Source organism: Rhipicephalus sanguineus, chromosome 3, assembly GCF_013339695.2.
Source record: "Rhipicephalus sanguineus isolate Rsan-2018 chromosome 3, BIME_Rsan_1.4, whole genome shotgun sequence".
Classification (NCBI taxonomy): domain Eukaryota; kingdom Metazoa; phylum Arthropoda; class Arachnida; order Ixodida; family Ixodidae; genus Rhipicephalus; species Rhipicephalus sanguineus.
Genome location: NC_051178.1, coordinates 48,621,650 through 48,635,416, shown reverse-complemented (window position 1 = coordinate 48,635,416; position 13,767 = coordinate 48,621,650).

Below are 13,767 nucleotides of genomic sequence, written 5' to 3'. Positions count from 1 at the left end.
GAGGGGAGAGGGTAAGCCATAGCAGCATGTACAGTATAGCATAGCGAGGGTTGCGAAAGAGAAGTAAGGGCGGGGAGCAGTGATGTGAGGGTTAGCATTAAGGAAAGGAGGACAGGAGGCAACATAGAAAGAGATAAAGCAAGAAAGGAAGAAGAAGATGCAGAAAGAGATGAAGGTAGAAAGAAACATGAATGAAAGAAGAAAGAAGACGATGAAGCAACATGAAGACAGAATTCAATCTGCGTTCGCCAGGCGAGGCGCTGGCTTGCCGGCTCCGCTGTTTATTCAGATTTCACAGAACTGGGTTTAATATTTTATTCGACATTTTATTGTAGAACGCTTCAGTCACTTACTTTTTGTCCTCCGAGGGACGCCAATGAATAACGCCTACGGCATATTTTTCTTCCGGGTAGAACTCCACCATGATGCCTTGTATACACTTCTGGTCTCCGAAAAATGAAGGGTCCTGCTCGAATGAACGCTGGTACATTACGAAGGGGCGATTTTGTGCCATAGCCTGCAATAGGCGAAATACGCTGTTTTAGAGCAAGGAAGAGATTAAGCTACTAATTGAAACTATAGTGCCATTTATGTTGCTTTTGCGTAAGGTGGAGCCGTTAATAGCCCAAAAGCTTACTTTAAACAGACGTGTGGGAACATGAAACTGACGAGGGTAGCGATGCGGGCTTGTTGGTCTGTCATGGTTCTTGGATGTGGGCGTGTCTTCTTCCCTTCGTCCTTGTCTTTTCGCGCCCACATCCAAGAACCGGGAACATCAAGTTTCACTGTTGTAGCGGCAGAAAGGGCTGTTGTTTACGCACACACACACGCGCGCACGTGTATATATATATATATATATATATATATATATATATATATATATATATATATATATATATATATATATATATATATATATATATATATATATATATATATATATATATATATTGTGAGACGACGTCAGGTACGACGGAACGACTGTTATATTCACAGCAAAGGCGCGCGAACCAAAAACCGAACACCGGCGAGCCAACACGATGATGATGATTACGATCATTTGTATGTACAAGTGAAGATGATGAACGGCACAGTCAGCGCTCACACTATTTCCCCCCCTTGACAAAAGCGGTTAGCAAGACGCCCATTCAGGAAGGGTACGAACGCCGGATATAGGGCTTCAGGCGAGACACATGGGTGATCTCGGTACCGCGACGGCGGCGGTCCAAAGCCGAACTAACAGGAGCGACGCGATAGTTCACAGCGGACGTTGGTTCAAGCACGGTGTAAGGGCCCAGGTATCTGTGAACAAATTTTTCACAGAGCCCCGGTGTGCGAACAGGTGTCCAGAGGAGCACTTCGTCGCCTGGGTGGAAGGACACAACTCTGCGTGTCTCATCGCAACGAACTTTCCTCTTGGCCTGAATGGCAGAGGTGTTGGCGCGGGCAATTTCACGGCAGCAGGCGACGCGGGCAGCGTACTCTTTTGGAAGGGACGCTGATATATATATATATATATATATATATATATATATATATATATATATATATATATATATATATATATATATATATATATATATATATATATATATATATATATAAATCGCGCAAGCCTGGGTCAAAGCGGCTCTGCTGTAAAACTTCTATAGTGGGTATGTGCCACAAAAATTGGGCAAATCCCACTATGTTTCAGCTTCTCTTGTTAACCATCTGTACTCAATGTTTGGGCGGTCATTGAGCGCGTACCGGTTTATGATGATGATAATTTCCTATCGATGACACACGGCAATCCTCGACCATAACAGCTCTGCTGTAGAACTTCTATAGTGGGTATGTGCCACAAAAATTGGGCAAATCCCACTATGTTTCAGCTTCTCTTGTTAACCATCTGCACTCAATGTTTGGGCGGTCATTGAGCGCGTACCGGTTTATGATGATGATAATTTCCTATCGATGACACACGGCAATCCTCGACCATAGCAGCTCTGCTGTAAAACTTCTATAGTGGGTATGTGCCACAAAAATTGGGCAAATCCCACTATGTTTCAGCATCTCTTGTTAACCATCTGTACTCAATGTTTGGGCGGTCATTGAGCGCGTACCGGTTTATGATGATGATAATTTCCTATCGATGACACACGGCAATCCTCGACCATAACAGCTCTGCTGTAAAACTTCTATAGTGGGTATGTGCCACAAAAATTGGGCAAATCCCACTATGTTTCAGCTTCTCTTGTTAACCATCTGTACTCAATGTTTGGGCGGTCATTGAGCGCGTACCGGTTTATGATGATGATAATTTCCTATCGATGACACACGGCAATCCTCGACCATAGCAGCTCTGCTGTAAAACTTCTATAGTGGGTATGTGCCACAAAAATTGGGCAAATCCCACTATGTTTCAGCTTCTCTTGTTAACCATCTGTACTCAATGTTTGGGCGGTCATTGAGCGCGTACCGGTTTATGATGATGATAATTTCCTATCGATGACACACGGCAATCCTCGACCATAACAGCTCTGCTGTAAAACTTCTATAGTGGGTATGTGCCACAAAATTGGGCAAATCCCACTATGTTTCAGCTTCTCTTGTTAACCATCTGTACTCAATGTTTGGGCGGTCATTGAGCGCGTACCGGTTTATGATGATGATAATTTCCTATCGATGACACACGGCAATCCTCGACCATAACAGCTGTGCTGTAAAACTTCTATAGTGGGTATGTGCCACAAAAATTGGGCAAATCTCACTATGTTTCAGCTTCTCTTGTTAACCATCTGTACTCAATGTTTGGGCGGTCATTGAGCGCGTACCGGTTCATGATGATGATAATTTCCTATCGATGACACACGGCAATCCTCGACCATAACAGCTCTGCTGTAAAACTTCTATAGTGGGTATGTGCCACAAAAATTGGGCAAATCCCACTATGTTTCAGCTTCTCTTGTTAACCATCTGTACTCAATGTTTGGGCGGTCATTGAGCGCGTGCCGGTTCATGATGATGATAATTTCCTATCGATGACACACGGCAATCCTCGACCATAACAGCTCTGCTGTAAAACTTCTATAGTGGGTATGTGCCACAAAAATTGGGCAAATCCCACTATGTTTCAGCTTCTCTTGTTAACCATCTGTACTCAATGTTTGGGCGGTCATTGAGCGCGTACCGGTTTATGATGATGATAATTTCCTATCGATGACACACGGCAATCCTCGACCATAACAGCTCTGCTGTAAAACTTCTATAGTGGGTATGTGCCACAAAAATTGGGCAAATCACACTATGTTTCAGCTTCTCTTGTTAACCATCTGTACTCAATGTTTGGGCGGTCATTGAGCGCGTACCGGTTTATAATGATGATAATTTCCTATCGATGACACACGGCAATCCTCGACCATAACAGCTCTGCTGTAAAACTTCTATAGTGGGTATGTGCCACAAAAATTGGGCAAATCCCACTATGTTTCAGCTTCTCTTGTTAACCATCTGTACTCAATGTTTGGGCGGTCATTGAGCGCGTGCCGGCTCATGATGATGATAATTTTGTATCCACGACACACGGCAGACCTCGACCATAACGGCTCTGCTGTAAAACTTCTATAGTGGGTATGTGCCACAAAAATTGGGCAAATCTCACTATGTTTCAGCTTCTCTTGTTAACCATCTGTACTCAATGTTTGGGCGGTCATTGAGCGCGTACCGGTTCATGATGATGATAATTTCCTATCGATGACACACGGCAATCCTCGACCATAACAGCTCTGCTGTAAAACTTCTATAGTGGGTATGTGCCACAAAAATTGGGCAAATCCCACTATGTTTCAGCTTCTCTTGTTAACCATCTGTACTCAATGTTTGGGCGGTCATTGAGCGCGTACCGGTTTATGATGATGATAATTTCCTATCGATGACACACGGCAATCCTCGACCATAACAGCTCTGCTGTAAAACTTCGATAGTGGGTATGTGCCACAAAAATTGGGCAAATCCCACTATGTTTCAGCTTCTCTTGTTAACCATCTGTACTCAATGTTTGGGCGGTCATTGAGCGCGTACCGGTTTATGATGATGATAATTTCCTATCGATGACACACGGCAATCCTCGACCATAACAGCTCAGCTGTAAAACTTCTATAGTGGGTATGTGCCACAAAAATTGGGCAAATCCCACTATGTTTCAGCTTCTCTTGTTAACCATCTGTACTCAATGTTTGGGCGGTCATTGAGCGCGTGCCGGTTCATGATGATGATAATTTCCTATCGATGACACACGGCAATCCTCGACCATAACAGCTCTGCTGTAAAACTTCTATAGTGGGTATGTGCCACAAAAATTGGGCAAATCCCACTATGTTTCAGCTTCTCTTGTTAACCATCTGTACTCAATGTTTGGGCGGTCATTGAGCGCGTGCCGGTTCATGATGATGATAATTTCCTATCGATGACACACGGCAATCCTCGACCATAACAGCTCTGCTGTAAAACTTCTATAGTGAGTATGTGCCACAAAAATTGGGCAAATCCCACTATGTTTCAGCTTCTCTTGTTAATCATCTGTACTCAATGTTTGGGCGGTCATTGAGCGCGTACCGGTTTATGATGATGATAATTTCCTATCGATGACACACGGCAATCCTCGACCATAACAGCTCTGCTGTAAAACTTCTATAGTGGGTATGTGCCACAAAAATTGGGCAAATCACACTATGTTTCAGCTTCTCTTGTTAACCATCTGTACTCAATGTTTGGGCGGTCACTGAGCGCGTGCCGGTTCATGATGATGATAATTTCCTATCTATGACACACGGCAATCCTCGACCATAACAGCTCTACTGTAAAACTTCTATAGTGGGTATGTGCCACAAAAATTGGGCAAATCCCACGATGTTTCAGCTTCTCTTGTTAACCATCTGTACTCAATGTTTGAGCGGTCATTGAGCGCGTGCCGGTTCATGATGATGGTAATTTTGTATCCACGACACACGGCAGACCTCGACCATAACGGCTCTGCTGTAAAAGAGATGGACAATCCTGGTGTGAAATCTGCAGAAACAGTGGTGCTCTTGTTCTGCTGCGTTTCCGTTGTGATTTTCTGTGATGTTTTGTGATTTTGTGTGGGTGTCTGTGCGATGTGCGTTTCACTCCGCGGCTACCTCTTCGTCCGCGACCGAGGCAGTTAGGCCACCTGTGGGTGTATCTGGGAACCAGAGCGTGGTAACGCGGACGTTCATCTGTCGTCAGGCCCAGCACTAGAACAGCTCCGCCCTTATTATTCAGTCAGTTTCACCCCGTGAATACCATCGGACAGCGAAGCTGTAGGCGTGCGAGTGTATGCGATTGGCTAGCGAGCTCACGTGGTGCCGTAAAACCGACGCTAGATTTGAAATACGCGCGCTTACGCTTGACCCATCAAAGCGAGATCATGTGGTCTGCCGGCTCAGGCAATGGCGTTTAGCGAACGCCTCGCGTCACGTGATTTGCTACCGGCGTAGCCGCATTCCTGCCAAGTGTGCGCTCTTTGTTATCTACATGATACTCTTACGCGCCAGGTGCTTTGTCTTAGTTTATTATAATTGTTGTAAGTCATGAAGCAAAGTGCGAATTGTTTCCCAATAATTTTTACCGAATGTACCACTAGGTAAAATTTATCCTTTATCCTAAATTTAAGGAAAAAACGCCAGGCCTGCGCTGAAACCGCAGCACAGTCACAGCGAAAGCTGGAAGAGCGGCGTTTCTAGAGCCCGTTTTAAGCTCTGGGGCTACAATACAAGTACACTAGAAAGGTACCCACTACGCCATAAATGTGAAATTGGGAAGCACCTAATAAGCCATTATTCGTCATTCTGCGGAGAAGCGAGGCACCAACTACACGTCTGTAAGGCATTATGTGCACTTTGTTGACGCGACGACTGATGACGATGAAGAATTATGCCTCAGCCCTGGGTTGGAATCTCTAAACGGCCAACCAGTTATATAATTTGCATTGGGTGACGCCCGGTTGCTATTTCCCTCTCCCGTCATGCTGTCATACGTTGACGTGGGAGAGAGACGGGGGGGGGGCGAAGAACTTTACTGAGACCTCGAGGAAATGAATCATGCGCTTATGGGCAACCAATACAAGTGCACTTGCGAGGAACCCACAACGCTATAAATCATTGTAATTTTACTGAGACCCCGAGGAAGTGGATCATGCGCTTATGTGCTTCCTTGGCAAACAATACAAGTGCGCTTGCGAGGAACCCACTACGCTATAAATCATTGTAATTTTTGAGAAGTAGGGCAGCAGGCACTGTGCCATTTTTCGCCATTCTACGGAGAGCGTTGGTACCTGCTAAACGCATGTAAGACATTATGCGCACTTTGTTGATGTTGTGCCTGATGACGATGAAGAAATATTGCAGAGCCCTTTGTAATGGGCTGGAAGCATTCAACAACCTACTCGTTGCGCAATTCGCATTGTGTGACGCCTGGTTACAGAATTCGCGTTGTGCTACGCTTGGTGCTTATTTTACTCATCTACCACGCTATATTGCATACGCTAATGTGGTTCCTTCCCGACATGAAGCCTGTATAGGACCTTTTAGCAAAGCAGTTTCAAGCACCGGCATGGCTCAGAGGTTGAATACTGGGCTCCCACGCAGAGGACCCAGGCTAAGTGAGGCGCCCATTGCAAGTGTTTTGCTTTTCAGTTGTGTTACAATCGTCGGCACAACGCATATATGTGCTTCCCATCGGACCTTCATTCATGTGCTTAGCAAGGCAACACTTCATTTGCTAGAGGCAAAATGACGGTCACGCGTCCATATCATGGCAACAATGATATTTGTCAACGTGAAATGACACGTCACCTCGAAAAAAGATCATATCGCCTTGTAAGAAACGGCTTATCGCGGACAATTTCACGATTGAGAGGGCATCAATTACTGCAAAATGGCGCATGCCGTTACGCATGTGACCGGCGCACCTTTCAGAGCCGCATTTCTCTACGGTCGCCGGCACCGGGTTTTTCACGTACGACGCCGCCACTGAAATCTCTGTTATAAAAGCTTCGCTTTAAAAAAATTACACCATCTCCCGCTAAAGGGGACCATGAGTAGATGCGAAGCCGGAGCACTTGCACGATCGCGTTCCGTTGGCGTTCGTTGGGCATGCTACCGAGCTGGCGTCGTGGAACGCGAAGAGCGACGCTACGCGCGTCGTATCTTCCATCTAGCCTGGCACAGGGCGAGCGGGGAACGCGGTCGACAGGCGGGCGAGAGGGGGCAGCGTAGGAGAGGAGAGAGAAGGGGAGGGGACGCGCATGCGCTCGAGCTCATCGCGGCGTTGCGCAGGAGAGAATTTCGGCATGTCTAGCCCGCGTTTCAGACGAAGAGTGGAAAGGGGGAGGGGAGAGGGGAAGTGGAGAGGGGTATGGGAGAGGGGAAATGGGAGAGGGTAGATAACAGGGGGAATGGTGAGGGGGAGTGGAGAGGAGGTGTGTGGAGAGGGTCTGCGCATGCGCAGTAAGGGTGGTCACGCCGCACACCACCACCGGATTGAGCTCCACCTTAAGATACTTCGCATCTAAAATTGTCGCCCAACCATTCCGTACAGATCTTGAACACCGAAGCTGAAACGCGCGACGCTGGTGTTTATCACGAGCTGGGATCTGTCGAAGTGTGTGCTGTTGTACCTTTTGATTTGTCTATCACCACGTTCAAGAGATGCGTGCTTCAAACTTTTAGTTTGTTGACGTTAGCATAAATGATGTGGTAGGTGTCATCACTAGATATGCTTGCAAAAGCTGAGAAGAAATTAGTGCAAGCGCAGGCCTAGACCCTTCGAGGCAGCGTGTGCTAATCCTGCTTCTTCATTATAGTTTCTGCGCACTCACGGACCGCCACATTTTCCCACCTCCTATCCATATACCATTTCGCTGTAAAAAAGTAGCGAAATTCACGCAGCCGAGTAGGCACCAGTGGGCGATCCTTGACTTGTCGAAAAAAAGGTTGACGAGTTAGATGACGTGAAGAGTGTTTAGATGCGAAGTATCTTATGGCGGAGTTCAAGTCGGTGGTGGTGGTGGTGGTGTGCGGCGTGACCACCCTTACTGCGCATGCGCATACCCTCTCCACTTTCCCTCTCACCTTCCCCTCTCCACTTTCCCTCTCCCTCCCTCTCCACTACCCCTCTCCCCTCCCCCTTTCCACGCTTCCTCTGAAACGCGGGCTAGACATACCGAAATTCTCTCCTGCGCAACGCCGCGATGAGCACCAGCGCACGCGCGTCCCCTCCCCCTCTCTCTCCTCTCCTACGCTGCCCCCCCCCCCCCTCTCGCACTCCTGCCAACTGCGTTCCCCGCTCAACCTGTGACAATTAAGGGCCAGGCTAGAGGGAAGACAAGACGCGCGTAGCGTTCCTCTTCGCGTTCTACGACGCGAGGTCGGTAGCATGCCCAAAGAACGCTAACGGAACGCGATCGTGCAAGTGCTCCGGCTTCGCATCGCCTCATGGTCCCCTTTAGCGGGAAATGGTGTAATTTTAGGGGCGAAGCTCCTTAAGGCGGCACCCGTTCGTCCCTCGTCGTGCTCGTAGTAGTGAGTAACAAGTCTTACCCTTTGACCTCCAAGGTGGTGCCGGTGGGAGATTTCTCCTGTGCGTTGTTGAACAATAAAAAATTCGCAGCGTGCGCGTTAACTAAAAGCCGAATTCTTCTGTCTCTGTAGAAGTGTAAGTGTTAGCTAAAAGCCGACTTCTTCTGTCTCTCATTCCCATTAGCAGCCATTGTTTACCTCCAAGGTAGTGCCTGGTGAGATTTCTCCTGTGCGTGATTAAACAATAAAAATTTTGTTCAAAACGCCGTTGATTGATGAAATAAACCAACGAAAGACGCCAGATGTTTTGTAAAAACAAAACGAAAGAACGCCAGATGTTTCTAAAGCAAAACGAAAAAGACGCCAGCTGCTTAACGAAAGACGCAAGGTGTTTTCTAAAGCAATGGTTTTCTAAACAATGAAAATTCACAGCGTACATGTAAAATTAAAGTGAGCTGCAAGTCGTCATAACTCATCGAACCTTTAGTATAAACGCGCCCGATCTCACGTCGGTGATGATGTACTGGGCAGAATTCACGGAAGATTCACGGTTTACCGATGAACCTCCGCAGCTTCGCCCACTCATCATCATTCACTCCGTGGATATGCTGTGATTTTTAGAAGCGCGGGAGAAGAGCCGCAGAACTAAGCTGCGTCGCAAGTTTGGCAGCAGAACCGGCGCGTCTGCTTATCGACCCCCGCCTTCTTCTAGACAGAAGGAGAATGCGGTGAAATGACATGAACGCTACAGAAGCGTCTAGCCAAGGGGATGGATAGACAGAAAACAAAGATGGCAGGGGATGTGAAAGGAGCCCTATATCCTAGAATGACCCGAATTGCGGGTGCGATCACCGGAAGCATTGGCTCTTACATGAAGGAAAATAGCATTGTTGTCAGGTATCGATTTGGTTACACGTCTGGCTTAGGAATCGATGGAGGCGAAATGTCAGATGCCCGTGTACTTAGATTGAGGTGCACGGTAAAAAAACCCAGGTGGTCGGAATTTGCGGAGCCCTCCACTACGGCGCCGCCCATATTCATATCAATGCTTCGGGACGCAAAACTCCAGCCATTACCATTATGGCTTAAGAATCACTCACTGTTGGCGCTGTTTGCGTTTTGAGGCATGTATTATAGCAAAGGCACTCGGATATTCGTTTATTCCATTTTCAACAGCGTTGAATTTGTAAATTAGTTCTCACGCTGTTCACGTTCTCTGCAAGCACAGAAGTTTCCTTGACGCCATATTGCGGCAACTGAGTCAAGAATGTGAACTCCTGACCTAATTTGTTTGGAGAGGGAAATGTTCGGTTGTATCGTCACATGTGATCGGTGGTTGTTTAATCTGATTCGAAAGGGCGTATTGGTTAGTCCAATGTATTTGTAGGATTGTTTAAGAGGCCCTAAAGAAAACGCGTGTGCGTGGAGTACACACCTGCCATAGTACGTAAGTCCCCACCTGCGAATCACCGTTACCAAAGCGTTACCAGTACTAAATGAAGATGGGCATTACAGTACTCTGAATTAACACGCAAGACGTTCAGCGATGTCTTTACCCTCCAGGCATCTTGATGGTCCGACAAATAAGGTTTCGCCTCAGGAAAGTTGGACGCTTCGGAGTAAGGAAAGGTAACGACAAGCAGGGCCCAAGTGACGCGACTCGTAGGATTCATTGTCAGCTTTCTTTCTTCGCTTCAATGACTGAGAAGGGTACCACACCTGTGAAAGAGAAGCGTCAAGCGATTAAATGGTTTAATGTGAAGGGGAATTGCTTGTTCCTTTCTATTACATATTCGTAACGCAAACATATCAGTAGCAATGCTGAACGAGCAGGACACAAAGTGCATGCAGTTTCACTCAAGGTGAAAGCAAGTTGGAAGTGCGGAGCAGTGATTTAACCGCCCTTCAGCGACGCTAGCGTTCCAAACGTGCTACCTGCTCGGCGTCCATGGCGGGAAAGGAAACCTTGATTTGCGATGCAGTGGCTTTCCTTGCCCACCCCTTTGCTATACTGTAGTATGCACGGCTGGCTATGCTATGCTCTACCCTCCCCCTCCTTCTTTTCATATTCCTCACTCTCACGTCTCTGTTACTCACCATCACCTCCCTTTCCCACCTCCTCGCTATACTGTACTATATATGGCTATGCTATGCTTTACCTTCCTCCGCTTTTCCCTTCTCTTCACCCTCAGATCACTTCTCCTCAAACTCACTTCCCTTTCCCTCTTCTTGCTTTACTGTACTACACATGGCTACGCTGTCCTTTACCCTCCCCATTCCCTTTTCCTTCCTCCTCACACTCATATCCTTCCCTCTCACCCGTGCTTCCTGCTGAAAAATAAGAAAGATAAACGCGTGCAGGCGAGCACTGCAGTAGAATTGGAACAATGAACGGCTGTCGGTCTGGTTCTTTCGCGGATCGATGTCTTTTTTTTTACATTTTGGTGCCGAAAACCCCCGTGCGGATACGTCTACTTCAACGCACGACTCAAGGGGACCTTCTACTCGAGCGCGTCGCGCTGCGAGCGGCGAGGACTGACAATGGATCGTTCGTGTTCGGCGTGGACCCCAGACCTCGACATCTGATCGGATGGATCGACTCAAGACCCAGCGCTCAGGTCGACAAGCGCAGAATACGAAGGTTCTGCAGAAAGCATGGTCGCTACTGACAGATCCTACCGCGGACGAGCCCAAGCTCAGAGGTATTAATGGCCGTTTATCAACTAGCAACAGCGAGCTCTCGAAGCTTAACAATACGCTCTAAAAGCACCTCACCGACGATGAGCACGAAGCGAAATATACATTGGCCGCAGACTATAACGACCAACCAATCAGCATGCTTGCCCAGATTCGTTGCAAATCGTCGCTTTGGGGCGAGTAAACAGTACACCGGCGATTACTCCACAGAACGCAACCCCAACAGTTCCTGACGCTTTAACCTGAATAGGCCCAACACTGCCGAACCTTTACTTGCCAACATTTAGAGGCTATATTCACGAGTGGTGAGCTTTCTGGGAGCAGTTCGAGCAGACTGTTCATATTAGCAACCCCTTATTACGACGGCGAAGTTTTTCTACCTACGGCATTATCTTGCGGGTGAAGCGGCAGCGGCAATTTTTGGTTTTCCAACTTCCGAAGCCTGATACGCATACACCGTAGAGCTGTTGAACGAACGGTTCGGAGATAGGAAAAGAATAGTGCGACACCACCTGTCAACTTTTCGCAATCTCCCCCATGTAAAGTTAGGAATCGACGTCCGAGGACTCAGATAACTTTATGATGTTGTGCAGCTCAGCATCCGATGCCTGACTGCACTAACCGTACCAACGGTCACTTTCTCTGCAATGCTCATTGATATTCTACAAGAGACTTTGCCATACGAGATTGTTCTGGCGTACACACGAGCAAAGCGCAGCCAGACCTTAAGACAACATGGGTCTTACACAAACGCCCCAGATCCAGCACCGGCAGCTGCAACCTCGGAATCGGGATTAAAAGAGCTGCTCATGTTCATACGCACTGAATTGGAACGCCGGGAGCAGTGTAAGCCTTTCTTAAAACTTGTCGATTACCACACTCGGTGAACTCGAGGCAGTAGCGCTGCTTCTGTACTGCACAGTGCATCATACACCTGGAGGGAGTGTTTCTTCTGTCGATTACCGCAAGAACCTTGGAAGGGACATTGGAAGCAGCGAGAAGCGCTCAGCAGTGTTTTTAAATCATCACTTGAGTCCGAAAAACAAGTGACTATTCTCTGAAGCACTGAAATTGAAAAAGAGTCATCAATGACAGTTCCCGTGGACTGAACAGTGCGTGATTAAAGCCAGAAAGACTGCAGCAAGTCGTGTGCGCAAAGTACAAAGGAATGACGACTTGCGCGTTTTATTACGAGAGCAGTAAGCGGCCACTGTATAATGTCACTGCTAATACACCTTGGGAGTCAACATGGCTCTGGAGTTGCTTGAAGTTGAACAATTCAATCAGCAAATGAAAACATCACCTGATCTGCAACTACTTCATCTAAATAATCGCAGCCTGCAGAAGCACTATGACGAACTGGATGTCTTAAACGCATCCTTAAAGCACTCATTCCACGTGATTGCACTATCTGAAACCTGGCTCAGCAACGGCACTGATGTTCTTTATCCATTACCAGGCTATCAACTTGAAGTTGCTAACATATCGAATTTATTGTCAGACCAGCTGCGCACTGCAACGTCGCACGGGGTGGTGGCACTTTATATCAACGCAACAGTAGCTTATTCCGTCAGGCGCGACATTTTAATTACGTCAGATTTATGTGAACGTTTGTTCATTGAAGTTCAACCTGATCGTACCACGAAAGGCTTACTGCCGCACAAGACTAAAAAAACCTTGATAGGGATTGTATACAGGTCACCGCTTAACAAAATCGAACACTTTTTACAAGAACTTGGAAAACTACTCGATACCTATATTGAACCGAGCATTCATGTCATTTTCCTGGGCGATATCGATATTGACGTCGCTCAAAAGGACTCTACTAATTACTGACTTGCTCGCTCGCGAAGGTCTGCTGCAATTAATAACATCTGCCACTCGTATAACATGCTCGCGACAAAGTATACTTGACCACATTATAACAAACCATCCATCACCGATCTTTGTAACAGGCACCATTTCATGTGACATCACTGATCATCTGCCAGTGTTTGCGATATCAGATCCGGCTAACCAAACAGCGAAAAATAAAGTCACGCGCACATTTTATGACAAGAAGGAGACTTTCCACTCTTTGGCAAGAGAAAACTGGCAAGAAATGTATTCTGCAAGTTCAACTGGGAAAAATATAATGCATTTATCAACATATTACAGAGACACATGACGGTTGGAGAGACCACTATCACTGTTACAAGAACTAATTTTAAGCGCAAGCCATGGATAACGGCTGGCCTTTTGCGCTCCATAAACCGCAAGAACAACATGTACAAAAAGTTAAAACGACAACCGCATAACGTCAACCTCGAAGCTAGATACAGGCGATACAGCAACCACCTTAACAAACTTCTGGAAATTTCGAAGCCTGGCTACTTCAGTTGAAAAATAGCACAAGCTAATAACCACAGTAAGGCGACGTGGAAAATTATTGATGAAGCCCTCAATAAAAGAAAGATGGATAGCAATGTTACAGCAATTATTGATGGTGATG